The 10,814-nt window shown below is 40.6% G+C and overlaps 1 long non-coding RNA gene across 1 annotated transcript; it reads right to left on the bottom strand.

Moving 5' to 3' along the window:
* Positions 1-1,718: 1,718 nt before the first annotated feature.
* LOC144377600 (uncharacterized) lies at positions 1,719-8,831 on the bottom strand. Its single transcript, XR_013438593.1, has 3 exons — positions 8,639-8,831; positions 3,011-6,217; positions 1,719-2,021 (listed from the first exon to the last, which is right to left on the bottom strand). It is a non-coding gene; the product is annotated as an uncharacterized LOC144377600 (long non-coding RNA).
* Between the last annotated feature and the right edge of the window lie 1,983 nt (positions 8,832-10,814).

Raw genomic sequence — 10,814 nt, forward strand, 5'->3', positions numbered from 1 at the left:
TTATGTCTCTAGGGGACGGGAACTGTTTTTCCTCCCCATTTCCTTGGCTGTGCAGGGCTGACTGACAGGGAGCCTTTAACAATCACGCACATGAAGCCGAAATTTAAGTCCCTTCACAGCGCTTACCCACGCTCCTCCAAAAGACTTGCCCTTGCACGTTCATTGTAGACAAGAGGCTGTTTGGTTTGTCTAACACACACACCAATACAACAACAACAAAAAATGCTGATGGAATAAAATGTGCAGCACCATATGACAGGTTTAATACCAGAAGTTTTAAGGTCAGTATAAAACTGAGCTGGAGAGGATGAGAAAAGAAGGGGAAAAAATGGCATTCTTCGAATTTTAACGGGGGGAGCCATATTGGGTATTTTTATGTCTGATGTTCACATGTCACAACAGGATAGTTATTAGGAGAGAAAATGCCACATACTGAGAAATAAAATGCATCAGTATGTTTAATAGTGTGCTTGACATAAACATGTCAAAGCAACATTTTTTTCATATAATCTGGGTAATACTGTTGATTTTTGAAAAGTACTATTTTTTTTGTTGTTGTCTCATCTATTTCTATGTAATTCAAGAAAGAATTGACTATTAGTCATTAGGAATATAAGTGGCATTGCTGCTTGGCCAAACTTTTTCTTCAGTGTCAGGGATCAAATTCAGGGCCACATGCTTTGGAGACTCAACTGGCCAGTATTTTTAAAGGGTTCCATTGTCACATATTAACTAAAACCTGTTAACCCTTGTATATTGCCCTTATTTATTTAATTGACACTCTTTTGACTATGAGTTATTAACAAGCAGAATTTTAAAAGGTGGGGGAGCTGGTCTGAGGGTGTAGCTCAATAGTGGAACACTTGCAAAGCATAGGCAAGGCCCTGGGTTCAGTTCTCAGCACTGAAACAAACAACAAAAAAAACAGAGCTCAAGAGAGATCCAGAAAACCAGTCCACCTGTGGAAAGGCCTGACAGAATTTAGAAAAAGTTTAGATCTGTATGTTCTTCTGAGAAAGAATCTATTTGGATTTATTGCCACTTCCAGCCAAGGTATTATCAGAGAGCCTGGAGGAGGAGCCCTCTCAGGTATTGACAGGTGACTGTTACCTGGTCCCAAGACTGAGCTGAATGTGTCTAAAAGCTATCTTATCTGCTGATCTCAATAACCCTGCTCATTAGGAGTTCATGGCATTTATACCTACTTTTCATGAAGCTGCCTGCTCCTTGAAATTAAGATTTCTAAAATGAAATTGGTGGGAGGAGAAAGCTCTCCCAAATAGAGCAAGCAAAGGTATTAAATGTCAAACACATAATCACATCAACTCTATGTGAGTAAATAGAATGTATGCTTTTAAGTTCTCTGATGTTGATTTTGCCACAAGTCCTGTTTGTTCTCTCAGTCTTCTTAGAGTTTTCTTACAGAGGCTGCAACAATAAACTTCTGTTCAACTCTTTTTTCAAATCATCACCAAAAGCAAATTAATGGAGGTCTCTGAAGCAGTGAGAGCTTCTACTTTTTTGGAAGATAATCTAGAGGTACCTTGTTGGGAGAGAAGAATACAAGCTAAAAAAAAGAGAATTTCTTGAATCAGCAGATTGATTTAGTATAGCACTTCCAGCATTGTTTAAAATGAAATATTAGGCAAAGTTTCACAATTTTTTATTTCAATTGTAGATAACACATTATAATATAATACATAATATATTGGGTCACATTGTAAATGAAATATATTTTGTACATGACTTGTGATCAAAAACGTTTGTTTTGTTTGTTTGTTTTAACTTTTTTTTATTGTGGATGGACAGCATGCCTTTATTTTATTTGTGTATTTTTTTTTATGTGGTGCTGAAGATCAAACCCAGTGCCTCCCACATGGAAAGCAAGCACTCTCCCACTGAGCTACAGCCTCAGCCTGTGATCAAAATCATTTGAAATATATTATTTTAAAAACATTACTTCTCCCAAATTGGGGCGTCTCTGGTCCTGTCAATCCAGTGAGGTTCTTCACAGTGTGTATCTGTGTAAATCACACCCAATAAAAGATTTATAAAGCACACAATCATTTGCAGAATCATATCAAATAAAAGAGTTGCAGGGATTGGGGAGGGAGCTACAGGAGGCTCCCTAGGGACAATGATATAGCTTTTGTGATGCCACCTTTGCTAATAAAGATTTTAGTCTAGAAAGCTTCAGAGGCTGAAAGGTATTCAGGAACAGGAATGTGGGATAGAACATGTCAGGCAAGAGAAATCCTGTTAGTGCCTCTGGATCTGGCGTGCCACTGACATTAAGATCAGCCACACTGGCATGGCCACTACCAAATGCACAGGAGACACCCCACTGGAAGTTTCTCACCATCAACTCCTGGTCACCATCCCCTGTCAGCCAGCTGCACTGGCCCCAAATTTCTCATCCGCTACCTGATCAAAATGATCAAACTCCCATCACTCTTGCAATGCTTCCTCCTGCTTCATGATATCTTGTCCCACCAAGTCTCCTGTCTTCTTCCAAATTCCTCTCAGATTTCATGCCTTCATCATCTTTTTCCTGAGAAACCCAGCCTCATACCCATCCCTCTGTATCCAGTTTTCCAATCACATCTTTCTTCCTTTCTACCCCCACATACCCTAACAGTCACCATGTATGGCATTGTTTGTGTCTATATTCTTCAGGCTGTTTGCATATTTGTGCCTCTTTCTGGGATTGAACCATATCCTCAAGAAACTTCCAGCCCCTACCAGGGCAAGAACCACACCTAGCACATTCTTGGTAACCCCTGAAGATTGCACCTAATATGATAAATGCTCAGCGGCAGCCTGACTACTCCAGCTATATGACCCAGATAATTGGTTGATTGAAATTTTAGCTAAAGGAAATGAGCAATCCATGAAAAATGGCATCCTCACTAAGCCAGTCTGTTTCGAGCAGTTAGTGTCTACATCACAGGCATTTGGACTTACAATACATTTTTTTTTTTCACTTAAATCACAGAGCTGCTCTCATTACCTTGACAAGGAGTCTGAACCCAACTTAGCAGGTACTTCTTTGCTGGCCTGTTACCACCACCTATTGGCTCCTGGAGGAAACAAAAATGAGCATTATTTTTGAGGGTATGTTCTTCCACCTGAGTTTCCAAGAGGCTTTTGGGAGCTAGAAAACGTTCAAGAAAAAGCCATCAGGTCGAAAATAGGATGCTTGAGAAATGATCTTGCATTTTGCATCTTGACTCTATTTTCTTGTCCTTTATTGAAGTTGGCTTAGGGAACTCAAACATAGCACCAGCATTTGTGCTGCAAATATAAGGACAGAGTTGACACCTCTCCCATCACCCCCCCAAAAAAATGGTCATAGAGAAGAAGCTACATTCTGAGAGAACCATCATTCCAAATCCACCTTCCCAAGCACCTCATTTCAGCAGACTTTTTATCAATGAGGCATCTGTTAGATCACCTGTCTTTGTCAGGGCTTAAAATACAGCTCCTTGCCAAGCCAAAGCCACATCTAGATCTTTCTGTAATGTCTCCAGTCCATCTTTTCTGTTCATATTATATCAGCATAAGGATACCACTGCATTAGAGCCTCACAAGATTCACTAAACTATCCCCAGAAAATACACATGTTTCTCAAGGTACAAAGTAAACTGTGTTCCAACCCACCAAAATCAGAGGACTTGAATGGAAATTTCCTGCTCTGAGTTCAAGCCACCACCACTAACACCAACAAATACGGTGAGAACAGTTTGCAGAGACATAAGTGAACGTTGATTTTTCTCAGAAGACAAGGATCCTCTCACTGCTCCAGGAAGAACATAACCCAGTTGTTTGTCATTTCGAAAAACTTCAGAGTTGAACTTTGGCCACAAGAAGTTAATTTTTAGTGAAAAAAATGATAGACAACTCTAGTTATTTATCACTGTGCAACTAACTACTCCAAAAATGCTGTGATTTAAAACAACAATTTATTATTAAATCGAAACAAATTATTAAATGTAGACAACAACGTATTGTGACTCACCACTCTGAGGGCTGACTGGGGGATTTTCTGCTCCACATCATGTCAGCTATAGTTACTAAGGTATTTAGCTGCGTAGGCCTGGAAGGCACCCTCCTTCTCTATGTGGTGTCTCATCCTCCAACTTTTCTCATGGCTCCCATCTCTAGGTATAGCCTGAACTTCCTACAACGTCACAGCCCGGTTCCAGGAAGGCAAAAGCAGAAACTCCCAGATCTCCTAAAAGGTCTGCTTGACATTGACACAGTGTCATCCATATCATTCCACTGGTCAAAGCAAGTCATAGGCCAGTCCAGATTTAAGGAGGAGCGAGACAGACTCCACCTGTTAATGGAACATGAGCCTACACAGCAGGGAGGAATTATAGGTGCCATCTTTAAAGGCAACCTATCATACAGACCATCCCAGAGAAAAGAGAACCAGAGAAGCTTCATTCCTCTTCCTTCTTTGAAAAGGACTGGGAGCAAGTTGCAACCTCTCTGAGTTCAGTGTCCTTATTTGTAGAATGGTGTAACATTTACTATTTGAAGGGGTAAGATTAAATAAGATAAATATAGTTACAATAGTCCTGCCCTATCTGTGGAGGATGCAATCCAAGGTTATAGTGAATGCCTGAAACTGCAGATAGTATGGAATCCTGTATATGGTCTTTTTCCTCTATATGTCCTGCAGCTTTGCCATATAGCATCACATTTTTATGCCTTGGTGCCTCTTGTGCATCACTACTCTTGCCCTTTAAGTGAAATAGGGATTACTGGAACAGAAACACTATGATACCACAACAGTAGATCTGATAACTGAGATGGCTAAATGACTAACGGATGGGTACAGGGTGAATGCACTAAACAATGGGACAAGTCATGTTCCAGGTGAGTTGGAGAAGGAGTGCATGAGATTTAATCATGCTAATTGGAATGGCATGCAATTTAAAACTTATGAATTGCTTATTTTTGAAATTTTCCATGTAACATTTTTGGACTGAGATCAACTGAAATCTTGGAAAGCAAACTGTGAATGAGGACAGGGGGCGGCTGAAGTACAAGGCAGATGGTACATGGTACATGCTCAGAGTTCAACCAACATAGTAAGTTCCCATGAAATGTTGGACCCACAATATTAATGAAATATTGAAAAGTAAGTGCCATTTTTGGAAGCACGTATGGTTCAAGATTGGCTCCAAACATTACCCTGAAGTGAGTTGCTGGGTATTTTTATGAAAATAAAGATGTAACTCTATTTCTTATCCAAGTCTGCCAATCTTTTGAATTGTACCTGTAGATTTCTTGAAGACTCTAGGTGGATTCCAGACTATTGATCTCTGTCATTCATAGTATACTTCTGATTGTCTAAAGCCATCCTCTTGGCAGCTTTGTGAATTTTATCTCCATTTTTCTGCTAAGAAGACCAAACTAGAAGGGGTTAAGCCATGAGATGGCACAACTGTGAGGGGACCCAGCTCTGGAGTTCATGTCCTTCTGGTCAACCCACATTAGCAGAAAGTTTTTCTAAGTGGACTCATCATGGAGAAGCCAATGTCTCAAGCATGGTCTCCAGGAAGTGGAGGATAGAGTGGGAAGCTCATACCTCTGATGCCAAAGACACAACAAAGGATCCTGCAGGTCTCTCTCCTTTTTCCCATCTCCCCACCCTCTCTCTGAGATATATGGAAACAGGGATTTAGGCAAGCCCTTTAGTGGGGAAAAATGTGTGGAGAATTCTGCTTGAGAAGACCTACAGCTAAATTGTGCCACCTAGCGTGAGACCCTGAGACTCATGGGAGACAGTGAGTTGGGGGCCTTGTCCCTACGCCTCCAGGAGCACAGCAGGGTCCTGGACACTTAGGGAGGAGAAGCAGTACTTCTAGCCTGGGCAGGGTATGAGGGCCTCTGGCTGCTGGGCCTCTGAAAATGAAGCATTAGGCTCAAGTCTTGCCTTTAACCACCACCCCCCACAGCCTTTGAATATGCAGGGAGGTGTAAAACTGCAGTCTCTTAGCCAAGCCTCAGTGCAGGAAATTGCTTTTTGCCTATTGGGATTCCACATGCCTTTTCACTTTGCTGGCCTCTGTCCCAGCAGCCGATGTGGTGAGCATCTGCCAGTCATGGGGCTCAACTCTCTGGCTCCCAGGCCTCTTTCTGGTGATTTTTTCCTGGATGATGACCTTGGTAAGTCTGGAGCAGAGCTGTAGTTCTGGAAGGCACACTGCAGAGATGAATGGAAACAAAGAGTTAACTCAGGCTATAACAGAGATCTCTGAATCCCCTGGAAGCTCAATTGAAGTGTCAAGAAGACAATTCAGCTACCAGCCTTACTCAACTTCACTCAAATCTATTCCAGAGGTGGACTTTGCCACACCAGCTCAATTCCCCTGTGCAATAAAGTCTCTGGTGTCAAAGCAAATTGAGAGCAGATTTCATTTAGTGTGAAGCCTTTAAAGGGGTTTTAAAAGTTGAGGGTTTTTTTTGTTTTGTTTTGTTTTGTTTTGTTTTGTTTAATCTGAACCTATTCATTTGGAAACGATCAGACAAATCCAAATTGAGGGACATTCTGAAAACAATGGGCCTGGACTTTTCAAAATTGTCAATGCATGGGGAAACAGGGCTAAGGAACTGTTCTAGAGAAGTGGAGGCTAAAGAGATAGAACAAGAGATAGAATCTGTGACCCTGAGTTGAATCCTGGAACAAGCAAACAGAGAAACAGTTACAAAGAACTGTACTGGGACAACAGGGGGACTTGAATACAGACTGTATATTATATGATAATGTCACATGAGGCTGAATTTTCTGATTTTGATGTAGGCAATGTCCTTGGTCTTAAGAGATGCACAGAAAACTTACAAATGAAAGGGTATACTTGTGCAACTACATCTTAAATGGGTTCAACAAAAACAGATTGATGATGATATGACATGGTATAATATGATATAATGTATTTTGGTAGATGACAGATAAATAGTGCTATGTGTCCCCCAAATTGTGGGTGTTAGAAACTTAATTCATAATTCAACAGTTTTGAAAAGTGGGGATTTTAGCAGGTGGCATTGCCATAAGGGCTCTCCTTCATGAATGGATTAGTATCATTATTGTGGGAGCACATTTGTTATCACAAAAGTGAGTTTGTTATAAAAGTTAGTTCAGCCCCCTCTCAGTCATTCTGTCTCTCAATCCTGGTCTCTTGTCCTGCCTTCTACCATGGGATGATGTGGCAAGAAGGCCCTAACCATATGGACTTCCCAACCTCTAGAATTATAAACCTAATGAACATTTTACTTATAAACTAGACAGTCTGTGGTATTATTTTATAGTATCACAAAATGGATTTAGATACATTGATGCATAGGATGAATGGATAGATAGATAGATAGATAGATAGATAGATAGATAGATAGATAGGATAGATGGGACAGATAGGATAGATGTGATAGATAAATGATAGATAAAATTGATGTGATGGAGGAGAATAGATGTGATAGGATAGAGGTGATAGATAAATGGTAGAAGGAAGGATAGATAAACTGACAGATAACAAATGAGTGGAACAAAATGTTAACAACTGGCAAATTAAGAGAAGGGCAGGTGGGTATTTATTGTACTATTCTGCAGCTTTTTATAAGTTTAAAATTTTTCAAAACAAAAAATATGTAAGGAAGCTCTTTAAAAGGAGAAGGAGCAATATTGAACTTCTATAAAATTTAAGATAGTAGTTACCTCTTAGGGAAGATAAATAAATGGAAACAGAAGTAGGCATATAGTTAACTTTAACAGTTTTAGCAAAGTATGACTTTTCAAGTTTTCTGTTTATTTTTAATATAATGCTTGATAAATTAATAATCAAATCTATTACACATTGCCATCAATTATTACATAGAAATACTTTACAGAAATATTTATTTTGCAAACATGGTGCTTTTTACATTTTTAAATTATTTTTATTTATATTTTTATGTATTTGTTCTCAGGAGAAAATCAATGAAAGTCTTTTATGGGGAGAGCCTGGATTCCATGTGTCTGTTACCAGCAGGGAAAGCCCACCCTGACAGGTAGAGGGTAGAGGGCTCTGGTTTACAGCAGCAGAACTGTTTGGCTGTGGAATGAACCACATGCGGTTGATTCTTGCTCCCAGAGATTTTTCAGGAAAGTCTTCCTCAGTGATCAACTGCTGCCTGATTTGATGATCTGTCCAATTAACCAGGGAAAGGGGATTTTGTTCTTACCTTTTTCCCTTACAGACATCCCTACCTTTAAAGCCACACCCTTGCTTAAAGTTGGTGACGGGAAACAAGATAGTGCTGGAACCTGGGGTGTAACAAATGGTCCCCAAATGGTGTGATCTAAGAGAACCCAACTTCACATTCTTCCCACCAGCTCACTGGTTTCCTTTAATGGATACAAAGCCATTTGTATTTGTCAGAAGATGTCTGACAAATACAGAATTACATAATACTATCCACATCAAGAGTGGAAGATGGAGTCATTCCTCTGCCTAAACTTGTGCACAGACTTCCCAAAGCATCTCAAATTCACTTTGCCCCCTTGCCTTCACCATGAAGGCTCACAAACGACCTGTCTACCTCTGTGCCCTTATCTTCTGTGTGTTAGCATTTAATCACTGTGACAAAATACCTGAGATAATCAACTTTAAAAGGGGAAGATTCATTTTGGCTGGCAGTTTCAAAGGTTTCAGTCCAGAGTCAGCTGACTCCATTGCTTTTAGGTCTGTTTTGAGACAGAGCATCATGGCGGAAAGGTGTGACTCATCACATCATGGCTGTGTGGAAACAGAAAGAGAGGAAGGGGCTAGTGGATAAGACATAGTCCCCAAAGGTGCACCCCCAAGGACTCACTCCCTTCAATTAGGTTCTGCTTCCTACAGTTTCCACCACCCCCCAATAATCCGTTCAGCTATGAATCCCTCGATAGCTTAATCCATAGATAAGGCCAAAGCCCTCGTGATCCAATCACTTCTCCAAATACCTCCCTAGTTTTTTCTGCTCTGATATACACAAACCTCATGACCCCCCTGGAGATTTTGTACTTGCTTTTCCCATCTCCTGGATGCTTTTCCCTGTAATCTCACATGATTAGTTTCCTCTTACTTAGATCTCAATGCAAATGCAATGCTTCTAAAGAGGCCTTTTACGATCCCTCAATTTGAAATGACCCACCTTACAGGTACTCTCTGTCATATCATCCATGTTATTTACTTTTCACAGTTATTTTACTATAATTATCAGATTTACTCATTAATGTCTTTTTGATTCGTTTCTCACCAGTGGAATGTAATTCCGTGTTTGTTGAGGTATCTTCAGCACCTGACCAGTGACTGTGCCATTGAAACATATTTATATACTTCTACTCTTGAGTGATTTAGGCAATTGTTCTGTCTTCTACCTTCAGCTTCCAATTCCATAGAAGAAGTCATAAAATTGAAAACACCATGTCAATGTGAAGAGGAAAGTATATGCTGAGGGCAATTATCACTGCAGCTACTGTGTGCCTGATACTTGGGAAGTGCTCTTTAAATCTTAATTTCTTTCCTTTCCTTTAGTATTTTACAAAGCAGTTTTTATATATTTGTCCTTATCAAAACCCTTTGTAGTATCTAAGAAGTGATTAATATCCCCCACTCTACAGATGATGAAATGAAGAACCAGAGAGAAAAAGCAACTTGCTCAGAATCACACAGACAGGAGGTAACATGGGTTATTCTTGAAACCAGTCTGTTCTTTGTCAAATTTTAAAATCCATGTTGCTTACACTCCCTGAAGATTTAATAATGTGGTTACTTAAAGACACAAAAAGATACACATGAGAGGTGATGATGGAGGACCTAATTTTTTTTTAGGTATTAGAAATTAAACCCAGGTCCTGACACATGCTAGACAAGCACTCTGCCCCTGAGCTACATCCCAGCCCTTTTTATTTTTATTTCAAGACAAGGTCTCATTAAATGGCCCAGGTTAGCCCAGACTTTGCAGTCCACCTGCCTCTACCTCTCCAGTTGCTCAGATGGTGGGAGGAAGGAAGGGCAGTACAGCCCAGCCTTGACAGGTCTGTGGGGTTGGCTCTGTCTAAGTGTCAGGCCTTCCTGTTCCAATTCTATTGCCCCTACATCATGATTAGGCAATTAAACCTGTCAAGCCATTGCTCATCAAAATCCAGAATGATGATCCTCAACACATCTTCAGAAAAACCACATTTCTAAAAGAGCATCCATCTCTCCCACTCCAGGCCTCAGTATCAGGTAGGTCGAGTTTTCCTGCCCATCGGGAGACGTGCTGATAGCCAGCTGTTGCCAAGTTAAAGTGACTGACCTGGTTGTCAGTGTTCGTTCAGTAAAGCTGTGTTGAATACTCGGCATCACTGCTTCCGTCCGAGAAAGATCCTAATCTTTCTGCAGCAGCCAAGCATGTGCCTCATCACCAAGACCAGAAAACTCCTTCTTGTCCTCAGCCACAGTACAGGGACAGGATTCTCCATCCTGCTGTCAGCCATTGCTATAGTTTGGACCTTAAATGTCCCCCAAAGTCCATAGTGTGTCACTATTGAGAGGTGGTGAAAACTTCAATAGGTGGGATCTAGTGGGACATCTTCAGATTATTGGGGGCATGACCTTGAAGAAGACGATTGTAATTTAGCCCCTTCCTCTTTCTCTCTTTCCCTTCACCATGCTTTCCCACCATGGTCTGCTGCTACTCCCTGACCAGAGGCCTGAAAGCAACGTGTCCACCTGTTCCTGAACTGGAATCTCCCAACTTCTGAGCCAAAATAATAAACCTTTTCTTATTTTAAGTTGATC

The sequence above is a fragment of the Ictidomys tridecemlineatus genome, chromosome 5, assembly GCF_052094955.1.
Source record: "Ictidomys tridecemlineatus isolate mIctTri1 chromosome 5, mIctTri1.hap1, whole genome shotgun sequence".
In the NCBI taxonomy this organism is placed as follows: Eukaryota; Metazoa; Chordata; class Mammalia; order Rodentia; family Sciuridae; genus Ictidomys; species Ictidomys tridecemlineatus.